We start from the raw sequence: 13797 nt of genomic DNA, 5'->3' as shown, positions 1-13797 counted from the left end.
TGTGTTTCAATCCTGATTCCCCCAAGATTGAGGCTATTGAAACGTGGCACTGTGGACAGGTGAAACTGAGTCTCAGAGCTTCACAGGTCAGAGTGGCCCCTGCCTGTTCTAGTCTAGTGCCTAGGACTTGCAGTGTTGCTTGAGAGACATGTCCCAAGGCCTCCCTAGAGCCACAGAGCATAACAAGGCAGTGGAATAGTACTTCCAATTTGATAACCTCAGTAAGTCTAGTGTTATTGTTTAAAGTGATAATTGCAACTCAGTCCTTAACTACTGTGACCATGGTTTCTTCCTGTAGAGTACCTCACCATAGTGGGCCTCCCAGCAACCTCAGAGGTTGATGAAGAAGGTATTAATATCACAATCTTAATAATGAGACAGTGAAACTTAATGAGGGCTCAGTGACTTCTCAAAGTCACACAGTTAGGCAATCAGGGCAGAATCCAGTCCCTTAGTCTTCATCCTACTCTGACTGTGACCATGCCACAGACATGTTCTCACCTGCCCCCACGGTTCTACCCCACCAGCAATAAAAGTAAGGAAACAGAAAATCTTCAATACATCATGTTGTCCCTGGACAATTGAGCTGAGAGTTGCATCTCATTATGGTTTGGTCTTTGTGGATTTCCTCCAGTGAGTTGAGAATGGAGATAGGCTTAGTAGAATGATTATATTTCAGGTCAGAGACCAGCTCCTCTCAAGATAGTTCTTTCCACAGATGGAAAAGATATGTTAAAATTGCCAAATAAATTAGGAAATACTTGGCAGAATCTGGAAGAGCCTCCAGACTGGCGTTACATAACATGCATATACATTATACATATGCACATTATATAAGGTGACATAGTACTTAATGTGCTGTATATATTATGCAAATTACATATTTGTGAGTAATCACGATAAATATAGAGACCCACTAATCACTTTTTTACACATACTCAGTGACAGATTAGGAAGTTACTTTGCCAGAGTCTTAAAACTTACTCTCTCCTGCTGCTTTGGTTCCAATTCCTGACAAAAATAATTGCATCAACTTTTCCCATCTCTAGCCCCCTCTCCTCTTGGCCAAAACCCTCAGTTACCTCCTGTCCCAGCTAGGCTGTACCTTCCGTGGAACGCACCACAATTGGGTCCATAAAAATAGACTCATGAAGATGGGAAGGATCTAGACTTCCAGATTTCCCTATGTCCCAGGCCTACACCTCAACATTCCCAGGCAAGTGGGTGCCTAATGCTAATATCAAAAGGAGAGAGAAGGGGAGAGGGGAGTGGGGTGGGTGGGAGGGAGGAAGAGGCTACCAACCCTCCAAGGAAGGAAACTTCATAGTGTTCCTTGGCCACCAGTTCCAGGATCCAACAACAACCAATCAGGAAGTTATTTCAAATGTCTAAGTCCCCACAGCATATCTGAGACCCTAATTTCCTAAGATGTGTTTCACAAAATGCTAGTAGCCATAAAATGATCCCTGAAAACAGAGTTCTGTGATCAAGTACTAGCTCCCTTTCTGGGAGAGATATAGAAGGCTTAACTCTAAGAATTCGCAGTAAAGAATCATAGGGGTCCTTTATTTGTCTGCCAACATCTGTAGATTAGAAACACGACCTTATGCCCACCATTTCTTCTTTTTGTTCTCAGGGGAGATAGGAACACACAAGTAACTGTCCTCAGCAATAATGGTCCAAAAAGTACTTCTCTAGGACAAGGAGTCTCCAGTCTTAAGACGCTCTTTAGTTTCTTCTATGTGATTGCTTAACTATTTTTATTGTTCCCCTCTACATGTTTTCAAGCAAGAATCAAAGATCTGGGAGGTGGGGAGTGAGGGACTGGGGACACATGATACTGCTGGGAGTCAGACTTCATCTGTGTAGCTCCAGAGAACAGATCCAGGTCTAAGCAGCCCAGTTATAGAGAGGTTGATTTGTAGTTAATTTAATGACTGCTTTTGGAACTGGCCAAATATGGAAGGGGCTGCCTTCCGGGGGAATGGACAGTTACCCGCTCTTATGGGAAGGGCCTTGACCTGGGTGGGAGAGGAACAAACAATGATTGATCTACCGTGTCCAACAAGCTAATTGAAACTGTTTTTGTCAGCAACAATGTTAAATCAATATCTGTTACTTCCTTGAGAACTAGCATACCTCAGTGTCCCTTGTTTTCTGAAAGAATGAAAATGACTCCCAGAGAGATTTCTGGATCAGTGGGTACTAACCAGTTAGACCACACCTAATACATGGCAGGATTGACCAGAATTGTTGACATCCTCTGCTGACAGCTAGTCATGGTGATCTCCCCTCAGTAGCTTGGAGAGTTAAGGGAATGAGGTACAGTCTTTAGACCAAAAGAGGTTCTGCCTTTCTATTGGGGTCCATATTGGCAGTGTGGAACTCTTCCAGTCACAAATATCAGACCTGCATCTGACCTGCAATAACGAGGAAAAAAGAAACCATCCCACGTCTCAAATATGAATCAAGTTTTAGATAAAACAAGAGAGCAGAATTGTATAGAATTTCACATGGAGCCATTGTTTGTAGCACACCTTGATGTCCCTTCGTGCTGGAGTATGTCTTTCAACTTTCTACTAGAGAGAGAAAACAAGAAAAGGAGAAAGAAAAGGAAATTCCCATTTATTGCTTACTGGGTACAAGGCACCACGTTAAGGTCTTTTCATGTGCTGTCCCATTTAATCCTCAGAACAGCCTATGACATGGGCATTGTACTTATTTCACAGATAAAGGAATTAGCGCATAGAAGGGTGAAATACCTTGTCCAAGGCCAAAAAGGTAGGAAGTAGTAACCGCTAAGACTTGACATGCATCTGTCTCACCAAAAATGTATGCTTTTTCTACTATACTTTAGTGCTTTTAACCGTCTCGTCAGTTCCCAACCCTAGTGAGGGTTTCGCAGCATCGGCAGATTGACCTGCCAGGCCCACCTCTGTACAGCCTCTCGTCATGTCCTACTGAAGAACTTCCAGTGTTCGCTCACATTGAAACTCAGCAGCCTCCGTGGACAGCTGGAACCCCAAACCTCAACGCTGCAATCAAATTGGCAGCCCAAGCTTCATCTTCAGTGTTTCAGATTCTAGTGGAATGGGACTCATTTCCCAGGGCTCCCCGATAGATTTTCTGTTCAACTCTGTGAGTGGGAGAGCAGCAAGCAGCCTTCTCAGCCGTAAATGCCATGGTCAACGGTGACTGGCCTGCACGGGCAAGGAGGGCTGGTGTTGTTGAAGGGAGCCTCCAGCAAGAAGGCTCTGCATGGGCTCCTCATTAGTGAGAGGCGTGGGCTGGGCCATCTGTATTCCACAGGAGAACAGAATGGCAGGCTGCCTTTCAGATGCCAAGAGTAGCTATCTCATGGGAAGATCCAGAGAGCTCAAAAAGCAGGCATCTTTCCTCGCGGGGATCTCTGTGGGAAACCAGGGACACAGAAAACCAAGGGTGTTTGAAAATCAACGGCTTGACTCACGGGGCACCCACCCTGGCCACCACTTCATTCCTCATGCCCCTGGTGCAGAAGGGCAAGCCCAGCCCCGCGGCCTCATCTGCTGGCTCAACTCCCTTAGGTGGAGCCCACGACAAACCGACGTCATCCTGAGCTCTGTGGCTGCAGTGGCGGGTACATTATAGCAAGGCCCCAGAGTTTGCAGCGAAGGCTTCGAGTCTCCCAAAGGGCAGGAAGCGCTGTAGCGAGGAGAGCCCATATGATTGGATGCTCAGTGCAGATTCTAAAGAAATAATCAGAAAACGGGAGGACAACTCTAAATGCTCCAAATTAGGAAAATGCAAGTTGGAAGCAAAGAAGAGAACATATAACCCAGTATCAAGCATGTAGTAGGTAACGAAAAAATATATGTTAAATGAATGAATAGCTAAAGTGGGTATCTGTCCTTCTATCCCGGAATGGGTAGGGGAAGGGGAGCTAGAGGCGATGAAAGCTTTTTAACTAACAACTCAGGAACTTGAAACCACAGGATGTAGAGGGAGCTCATGGGGGCCTCTAACTACCCAGACATCTGTTGAATGATGGACACAGCTAAATATGGATCATCAAAGGGCTTTCTAGGTCACATGGAGGGCAGTTTCATGATTCAGAAAATATGAAATTCAACTTGGACAGAAAGACAGAAATATTTGCAATCTACTTCTTAGCCATCAGGTCAGAATGGACAAAGGATACAAAGGCAGCAGAAGCAGAGTTATAACACAGTAAGAGGTCAGCATAATAAGGTACAGATTCAAGAGATGAAAAGACATGGAGAACTGGATTTTTTTTTTTTTAGCAGATTTATTTGGGCAAGGGAGCTGAGCACTATAGTTCAAAAATGAAAGAAAGGACCGACAAATCCTTTTTTCTTAAAAAAGCAACTTAAGTTTGAGTTAATGGTAAGATGGACATGTCCAGGCATTAATGAAGTTGTTAGTAGAGAACTATCACTTATTGCGTGGTCCCAGACCTGTTACTTTGATGAGACTGTTGAACTTCACAGGAACTCTAATGAAGTTGGTGGTATACACTTCCCTACTTGACAAACAAGGAAACCGAGAAACAGAGCAAATCTCATAGCAGCAGATCTACCAGCATCTGCCTTCAAAGCCACGTCTATGCGTGCAGTGCCATTGCGAATTCCTCTGCGCTCCCCGCACAGTGGCTGGGATTTACTACCCTAAACCCGTCCCATGCGCACAACTCACTGGCTTCCTTCTCAAACTGGAAATCCAAGTCCACAAAGCTGGAGTGGGAAACCACATTCATCTGGCCGGCCGCAGAGGCCCATTGAGAAGGAGCAGATCTGGGCTGCAGAAGGTACGTGCGCACCTGACCCTCCCTTCGCCCTTCTCTCCCCGAGGAGCCATCTGGGCCTTGTCCTAGGACCTTACTCAGCCGGCAGACAGTCAACAATGGACAGCTGGTAAAAACTCACCAGATCAGGGTGTTCACATAATGTGAAAGACTACCTTAAAGGACACAGAGAGCGTAGTAAGGATCAGGAGCAAGTGAAATGAGGTCAGGTAGTCAAACAGTAGTCTGAATTCAGTAAAGGAGACGTAAAGATGCAAAAAAATTTTTTGAACTTTTTCCTTTTCAGAAGAACCCAAAAAATCCTGTTAAAAATGGAAACTTAGCAAGAATTACAAGGTGAGGGATAATAAAATGATAATTTCTTTTTTCCTTAGACAAGACAAAAGGAAATTAATTTCTAAACTTTACAATGTAAATGGCTATCCAGAAAAAGACTCCAGAAAGTATGAGTTTTCTCTTGAGGAATTAAACATCAGTACTTTCAAAGTAACTAATGAACTTATTTTTTAAATTTTTTTTAAAGATTTTATTTATTTGACAGAGAGACACAGCGAGAGAGGGAACACAAGCGGGCGGAGAGGGAGAGGAAGAAGCAGGCTTTCTGCTCAGCAGGGAGCCTGATGCGGGGCTCAATCCCAGCACCCCGGGATCATGACCCGAGCCGAAGGCAGACACTTAATGACTGAGCCACCCAGACACCCCGGGTTCTTTTTTTATTTTTTAAGAAAACTGGTACCAGTTGGTTACCAGAAAATGGCATGGTCTTCAAGAAAACTTTTCTTGGTGAACATTTCCTCTCTCCCCAACATTTTTGAGGTAAAAGGATTGAGAACTAACTAAATCTTTTAACTCAGAGCAACATACATCCATGGAAGGTGTTAATAATAGAGGATATCATTACATTGCTGTTTGGAGTTTGCAGTCATCATACGCTGCTACCACTAGGCATGGAGGTAATGATGATAAACCTGAAAGGATTAAGTAATCCCACCTCCCTCCCTCTCCCTGTCAACCTCTTAAAGCTTCCCATCATGGCCATCCAGGTTAAATAAATTTTCTTGAATTAGAATATCTGGGAATAATTTCTTTTTATTATGGAAATTTTCAAACATACAGAAAAGCAGAGCCACGAGTATAAGAACACATACACCTGTCACTTAGATTCAACAGTCATTATCATTTTGCCATACCGGTTTCACTTTTTTTTTTTTTTTACTGAAGTATTTTAAAGTAAATTACAGATGTCATGACATCTCACACCAAAATACTTACACGTCCTTCCTTATGTGGGAAAGGCTGTGTATATCAAACACACTGCTGTCAGAAGATGTCTGGGTGCTCTTGGTAAGCTCGGTCATTTCTCAATCACAAATAGAAGTTAATCAGGACATCACTCTAACACTAATGAGGAGAAAGTTTTGGGTGGAGCCCAAGGAAGGTCTTAGCTGTATTCAGAATGTTCCTGATTGATCTAGAGAGAGGAAAGTCAACACATTAACTAAATTCTCAGAAGACATGCAGTGGGGAAGTGTTATAAGCACTAATGATGCCAGAGAGAAAATGTGAAGCCCTTGGAGGAGGGAGAAATTTACCTGAACGGTGCATGTTCTTATTTTTGAAATAAAAATTATTTAAAACATTGGTAATTACAGAAAGACTGGGCACAGTATTATTTGGGGCAGGTAAAACAGTAAAACACTCTGTCTGTTGATTCCTTTAATCACAGAAAAGACAGTTGTGGGTTTTGCCCCCACCATGTGATGAACATGGCGCTAGACTGGGTGGGGCGGGGGGATAAGCTGCCGAGATGTACAGACAGGTCCTCCCCCTCCACTGGGGCATAACTGAGCTGGAAGTGCATCAACTCCCCAGAGAACGTCTGGAAGCGTGAAGATTTGGCTCACTTATGCAGGGTAAGATGTCATTTTCAGTAGGCAAAGAGTAAGGAAAGCAGATATCGTTCCACTTGCTCTGTGCTTCGCTGCTGGGTTCAGGGCAATCCAACTGCAGTGGTTCTGGGCAAGATGGCGGGCAAGGTAGTTGGGTAGTTTGCTTACAAAAATCTGCCCGCTCAGTGATTCTGCCAAACAAAAGAGAAGCAGGCAAAATGAGTGACAGCACGTTCCAGAAGAGAAGCAGGCAAAATGAGTGACAGCACGTTCAGCCTGTCTCCGTCAATAAATAAGTTTCTTTTCAAAACAGCCTAGGTGGCCACAACAACTGGAAATCAAGGCCTGATACCCAGTCTGTGGTGGGTGGACCTAACTGAGCACCCTTCTGGCTTTCCACGCATCAGGAGGAAAAGCATCCTTATCCATACCCCCAGCGCACATCTACCTCTTTTTGGCTTAAGAAACACCCCACCCCACAACCCCTTCCCCCACACCATGAGGTTCATAAGAACAAGCACCACCTTCTTTTTTCATGACGTTGCTGCCATGAGGAATGTAAGTCTCTGTTGACTGACTCGTGTTTCCATCCTCCTGAGAGTAGGAATGTGTTTTCTTCCCAGAGTGCCCCCTCTTTGGAAGCACACAGTCTCTCCTGAGCTCCCTCCTCCAGCCTCACCCCTGGCCCTGAAGCCCAGGATCCGCTGATGGGCGAGAAAACACATGAGCTCACTGGAGCTTATATAAGAGCTCTTGGCAGGCCTTCCCCAGGAGCATGCTCGCATTTGCCTTGTCTAGGCAATGTGATTTTTCTCTCCTCTGTCTCCTCAGAACAGAGAGGCTGATTTGTACTCCTGTTCCGTAGTGGGTTTGTAGCAGGGAGAAGGAAGCACAGCATTCCCTCCTAAATCCCAGTGATTCAAATTGGCACAGTTTTCCTGAGAGGGAGAAATAGTATCTAAAAGACAGAATTCACCTGCCTGTGTTGAGCCCCTTCACGCTGGCACAACCCCCTTCTCTCAGCTCTTGTCTATGAGGAGCCCATACGGCTTCAGTCACCCCGGAGGAGTGGTGAGAGCCGTAAGGGCCGAAGCCACCTTGGCATCTCAGAGGACTCCCTCTCCAGTGCCCCTTCTGAGATGTTTGTGAGCCAGGTCTAGGGCAGAGAGAGACAAAATAGATGGAAACCCTCCTCTTCCCCCAAAGGAAGAAACAAAACATTTATGGAGATCTTTCAAGTGCTTCCATTGGCAAGAAATTGATCCTGCCTCCCAATGACTGGGTGAAAACTCCCATCCTCTCCCAGATGCCATTATCTTGAGGGAGGAAAGAAACTTTAGGAAATTTTGGGGAACTGCACCCTGGAAACTCAAAGAGAAGGGAGGAAAGAGAAAGAAAGGGAAGGCCATGAACCCAACCTCCAAATTCAGTGGATGTTTTGCATAGCTCCCAAGAGGAGAAGGGATTTGGTTCTTCTCCTGCCACTGAGGGAAGAAAAGGAGGGGGAGGAGCCATGGGGCCCTTGGCCGTCATGGGCTCCCCTCTGCTGCCCCAGTCACTCCAAGCCTGAGCACCTCAGGGCAGTGCCAGACAAGATGGAGGAGCTCAGCCTGTGTCTCCTCATTCTCCTTCCTGAGCTTCACAGGCTGTGACCCAAGGCGCTTCGATCCCAAAGGGAAGTGGGGAGATGCCCTCTGCCCCCTCTGCTCCTCTCCCTGCTGCTTCCTGCCTGACACCAAGGAGCAGTAGGGACTTGGGCAAGTGTCAGATTATGTCTCAGCTTTCACACCTGTCAGATGGGGCTGGAGAGGGTAGTTTGTACATTTGTTCATTTACCCGTCAATAAATATTGTGTTATTAAGCAACATCTATTTGACAGGCACTGGACCCTAACTCCTTAACCTGTTTCAACATGATTCTCTTGCTTATTCCCCACCATTTTCCATCACATTCTGCTTTTCCCAACCTCCACCCTCTTCTTCCACTTTTTCTTCTTTCTTTTATTCTCATGATGTTTCTTTTCCCTTTTCTCCCGTGATTCTATTTTTAGAGCTTTCATACAAAATCAGAGGATCACAGGGATCTTAAGGAGACATTTGCCCACTTTGTTATCTCCAGGCAAGACTGTGCTGAAAAGGCCCAGGAAAGATCAGAGAACATAGTCCAGAGCCCAATTTCAGGATGTATTGGAGTGTCTCGCAGCTTCTCCCATCAAGGAATTATCTCCAGTGTCTAACTGAAACCCATCTGTTCAGGACTACTCTTTTTCTCTTTACCTTTGGAGTCGCATCTCTGGCATAGAGCACCTTTGTGGATATAGAACCCTTGGGAAGTTTAATGCAAAACAACGTAGCTGAACATCCCAGACCAGAGGGTACTAGCTTCAGTATGAAAACAACAGAATCAGGAACAAAGAAGGGACCAGAGGCCATGGCAGTGAAGTGGGTTTGAAGTCTGTGAAATCAACAAAAACAGAATAAGCAATAACCCACAAGTATAATCCTACTGGAGTCGCAATTTCAGACCGACCACCTCAATTCACACAAAAAGTCCACTGAGCAGGGAGTTCTGGAATCAGCCCCCTATCAGTGGAAAGGCCCTTCCTTAGATGTCACCCCAGCATCACACAAAGTCCGTGGTCTGTTGATTGTAGTTGAGTTACAAATCGTGGTCATTCAACCTTGGTTCTAATGGGTCCATATACAGAATTCCTCTCCAAAGCCTTTTTTCCTGGCCTCTGGGGAGGAGGCAAGCCAGGTCTACACTTGGACAGGGCCTGATGCTCCAAATGTGGCCCTTTTGGATCTGTGTGAACCTGCCAAGGTGGCCACAGTCTTCATAGAGGCAGTGTGCCCTGTGAGCAGGTCAGCAGACAAGAAGGCAGACTTCAAAACCTACAGCATTTTCTTCTTCCTTTCTTCTTCAGATGGCAGGAGGCAGGAGATGCAACTGAAGAGAAGAGGGTCTGACAGCAAGTTGCTGACCCAGCTTCTAGCACAGCTGCCCTCTTCCACAGAATGGGAAGAAGGAACCTTTTGTGCCTCTCTGTACCATCATCCTCAACACTCGGTAGGTATGTCTGAGAAAGTGTTACTGTTAGCCAGTAAGCCTAATCCCAAAGAAGCCCCCTATAGGGGGCTGCCTGCTAAAGGGGTTCTGACAGATGCTTTTCTCTCTCTGCAGAAAACAAGCAAGACCCTTCTATCTTGGAGAAGTCTGGCCACTTGTTCCGTAGAGGCTGCTGTGGAAGGGAGCCATTCCATGTGCCAGGATGATTGGAGGGATGAAATCCCACCTGGGAAACGAGAGCAACATGGGGAGTAGGCTACAGCCCTGTCTCAGCCACATGGCCTTGGGCATGTCCTTTAGCCTTCTGGCACCTCTCTTTCTCTATCAAACAAGGGGGCTCTAAAGACTTTCCCTCTTCAGTGACCTTGCCTTTACTTGGAGTGAATGTTGTGGCCATGGGAGAGGGGGCAGGCTCCTTGTCCTCACGGGTCTTCCGCCAGGCCCAAGGCCTCCCCCAGCCCTGCTTCCCTGGAGGGCTCCTCCTAGCCCCTGAAAGAATCTTCCCTTCCCTCTTAAGGATTGATCATGCTCAGAAATCAGCTGATTTGGGGGACCAACATGAAAAACAAAATCCTACAAAGAAACTCTTTGATAAGCCCTCCACCTTTACACACACACACACACACACACACACATACACACACACAAACACACATACTCGATCCCTGACATGTAAACATTTTCCCTTCTGTATGTCAAGCCTATTTTACCCTTTCTCATTGCCAGTGTGTTAGGAGAGAATCCATTCCCACCACTTCCTTCTGGAGAACTTAGCTAAACCTCAGTGTTTGGGGGTGACCCTGGGCATAGGTTGAAGCTAAAGGTCCTTACGTACCTCACCGGCGGCCCATAAATGCAGACTCTACCAGCCGAGACTGAGGCAGTGACTGGTTAGCACAGTGCCAGGGTCCAGATCCTTCGCTCCTCACTCGTCCACCCCCACTGCCTCCTCCAGCCATAGATTCGCTCTTCTGTCATGGTGGTTGCCTGCTCGAGCCTGCCTGTCTGCCTGCCCAAAGTGCCGTGGATTGTTCTGTCATGTACCGTGTATACATGTGTCCTGACTCTGTGGTTTACTACAAATAAACACAATGGTGGACCGCTGACCTCTGACCTCCTGGTGGTTCCTTTTCAAGCCATTGCTCGAGAAATCAGGATCGTCTGATCAACCACAGGGCACTGGAGACGAGCAGGCTCGTCTAGACTGTTCTGTAGCCTCATCACAGGGGCCCACTGCCAGGGGTTCCACTGATAACGCCAGGACTGGGAAGAATGGAAAGTCTCTGTTGCCACTTTCCTGGTGTGGCAGGAGGGGGAGAGGAGGCCAATTAAATAAGACTTCACTAAACCTTTCATAGACCTCATTTCATTGGTATCTGAAAACTCCCCTATGAAGTGATGAGCATTTTATAGATAAGGAAACAAAGGCTCAGAAATGGTAATTAACTTGCTCAACAAGTACCATAATAAGTAACCTGGTTCTTCTCTCATATCCCAGGGTTCCTGCTCTTGCCTCTAAACCAGTATTTCTCGGGGGGTGGGGGGGCAGTATCTCTCCTGCTAACATCAGGAACACCTGCGGTCCGGATTCCTGAGCCCCTGTCAGACCTCCCGAATCACGGCCTCTGAGAGTAGCACCCTCAAATCTGGGTTGGTACATGGGTCCTTGGGCCCACCGCGCCACACCCTGCTGGGAGGGTAGGACCACTCTGGGAGGACAGAGCCATGCCAACGCTTTAGCAGAGCTCAGACACTGGAGCCTGTGGAAGGGAGCCATGAGGCAGGAGAGACGCGAAGAGGAGACAGGTCTGGGAAGAAGCGAGGCCGAGGACTGCACGTCAGAGTTGGCTGGCCCCCCGCCCCAGAACGTAAACCCCAACAACAGGTCCATCGGCTCGTCTCCAGACTAAGCAGTCTCGAACCAAGGGTTCAAAGTCACACCTGGGTGGGGCTAGGCAAGGAGGTGCGGGCTCAACCCGGCAGCCTCTGGGACAGGGCCTACAGAGATGCGGCAGCCTCCAGAGGAGACCATGGGTGCGTAGCCACTGCTCGCCGGCCTCTGCTGCCTTCTCAGCCCCCATCACCCTGGCCGGCCTAGCCTGACTGGCCAGTCCCAGGATCCGAAGAGCCATTGTCGTGGCCGTTCCAGGTGCTTCCTGCCACAGTTGACCAACAGTGTTCCAAAAGACCCAGAACTCAGGCCCTGAAGTCTGTCTTCTCCGTGTCCCTGCTGCCGTCCTCGGGGCTGGGCAAGGACTCTGGCCTCAGGGAAACTCACCAAAATGTTACTCACTCCTACCCATTCCCACCACCCTTCCACCTGGATCTGCCGAGTTCTGTTTTGTGCCGTGGAGGCCAGGTGGAGTTTTCTGAAATGATGGTGGGGCTGTGTGTGTGTGTAGGGGGGGGGGGGTGGCACTGTGGGACAGATGCTTCATTGCGATGGGGGGGGGGGGCAGGACAAAATACTGGAAGTAGCTCCAGGGCGGCTCAACTGGGCACATTCCACTACGGTCTCACCAGCCCCGCGGCAGCACTAACAATGTGGGGAAAATATTTTCCTTAAGGAAATGGCTTTTCTGGAGTCAAGAAATCAAGAAAACACCTCCTGTACAGAATTGGATGCAACCAAATCAGCAAAACATTGAAATTATGAATGCAGAAAGTGGTTTGATACAGAATTCTTATAGTGAGAATTCTCTCCCATCTCCGTAGCTAGGGAAGGAATTGAGTAAACAAGGAAAATTCTGGTCCATTCAAGAACAAAGGCCCTTAGCAGTTGTGTTTACATTTTAAACAATAGCGAAGAATAAGCCATTTGCTGTAGCATTTACAAGATTTTCTAACACACATGACCATGTTCCTGCTCCTTCCCCCACTTAACAGGTTACTGTGTGCCTTTAAAAGTAACAAAACTGCCTTTGTTTCTAAACGTTCTTCCCTACTACTTTCCATTACACCAGACTATCAATTATTACAGAAGTATTTCTGAATCTAAAACGTTCAGCCATTCACAGAGGGAGCAGAAAGTCGAAGACAGCCAACAAGGAAGGCAAGGAAGATCAGAAAGAAAGATCAGAGAGATTCGAAGGAAACCTGGTGGTCTCAGATAGGAGGGCTTGCGGAGAGCACCGAGTCTGACCCCTCGGCCAGAGACAGCCCCTGTCCTGCTGCATGGCCACCTCTGAGTCAAGACTTCGGTCAATGGGCAGCCCGCCACCTTTCCCAGGAGCCCCTCCAGAAGTTCTCGGAGCCTTAGGCAGGCTCCTATTCCACTGATGGCTGCCTCCCATTGACTGCCATCCCCTGAGCCCCAGCCTGGCCACTAGCAACCCAGAATACATCTCACCCCTGCCGCAGGACGGCATTCAGATGTCTGGGAACAGTGACCTCGTCCTCTTTTCTTTTTTTTCTCTCCAGACTAAACATCCCCTGAACCCTTAAATCGTCCCTTAGATGCCATGATTCTCAGACCCTAAGCTATTCTTACGACTTTCTCTGGAACAACAGTTTGCCAAGGTCCCTCTTAAAATGAGATGCCCAGAACCGAACAGAGCACAGGGCCCCAGAAACGAGTGGACAAGGGCAGAGCCACAGCCCGCGCTCTGGACTTTCGGCAGCCGAGGGCTCCACGGACGCATCCGGCTCTCACAGCAGCCTTCTCCCCCGTCCCGGGGAGTGCCAGTCACCAGGGCTGGGGTGGTGCTTCATTGATCACCAAGTCCCTTCAGAAACGTGGTCTCGTTTACGCCTCACCACAGCTCGGGGAGGGTGATTAGAGGGGAGGAAGCTGAGGGTTCTCCAAGGCCGCATGGCCAGGCCTCACGCCCTGAGCCTGTGGTTCCAAGCCCTTGCTCGGCCCCACACATCCATGTTGCCTTTTCACTTGAACTTCTGTTCAGGCCAAGAAAGTCTCCCTGGCTTCATTTGTGGGCGTCTATTCAAGCTCTTTCTCAAGGCACCTGGGTGGCTCAGTTGGTTAAATGTCTGCCTTTAGCTCAGGTCATGATCCCAGGGTCCTGGGATCGAGTCCCA

The 13797-nt window shown here is 47.6% G+C and overlaps 1 protein-coding gene across 4 annotated transcripts in view; it reads left to right on the top strand.

Moving 5' to 3' along the window:
- DGKG (diacylglycerol kinase gamma) overlaps positions 1 to 10868 on the top strand; it is a 203539-nt gene extending 192671 nt beyond the window's left edge. For 2 of the 4 annotated variants that reach the window (XM_087861478.1, XM_087861475.1), the window contains 3 exons: positions 2858 to 4807; positions 9620 to 9766; positions 9877 to 10868. The gene's annotated coding sequence lies outside the window, so the exon portion shown is untranslated. The remainder of the gene's footprint in view (positions 1 to 2857; positions 4808 to 9619; positions 9767 to 9876) is intronic. The other 2 variants (XM_087861476.1, XM_087861477.1) reach the window with 2 other exon arrangements.
- The last annotated feature ends 2929 nt before the right edge of the window (positions 10869 to 13797 follow it).

Source organism: Ursus americanus, chromosome 4 (assembly GCF_024610735.1).
Source record: "Ursus americanus isolate L20-20 chromosome 4, mUrsAme1.1.p, whole genome shotgun sequence".
Classification (NCBI taxonomy): domain Eukaryota; kingdom Metazoa; phylum Chordata; class Mammalia; order Carnivora; family Ursidae; genus Ursus; species Ursus americanus.
The sequence above is the reverse complement of the archived record's forward strand: the minus strand, read 5'-3'. Positions and strand labels throughout refer to the sequence as shown.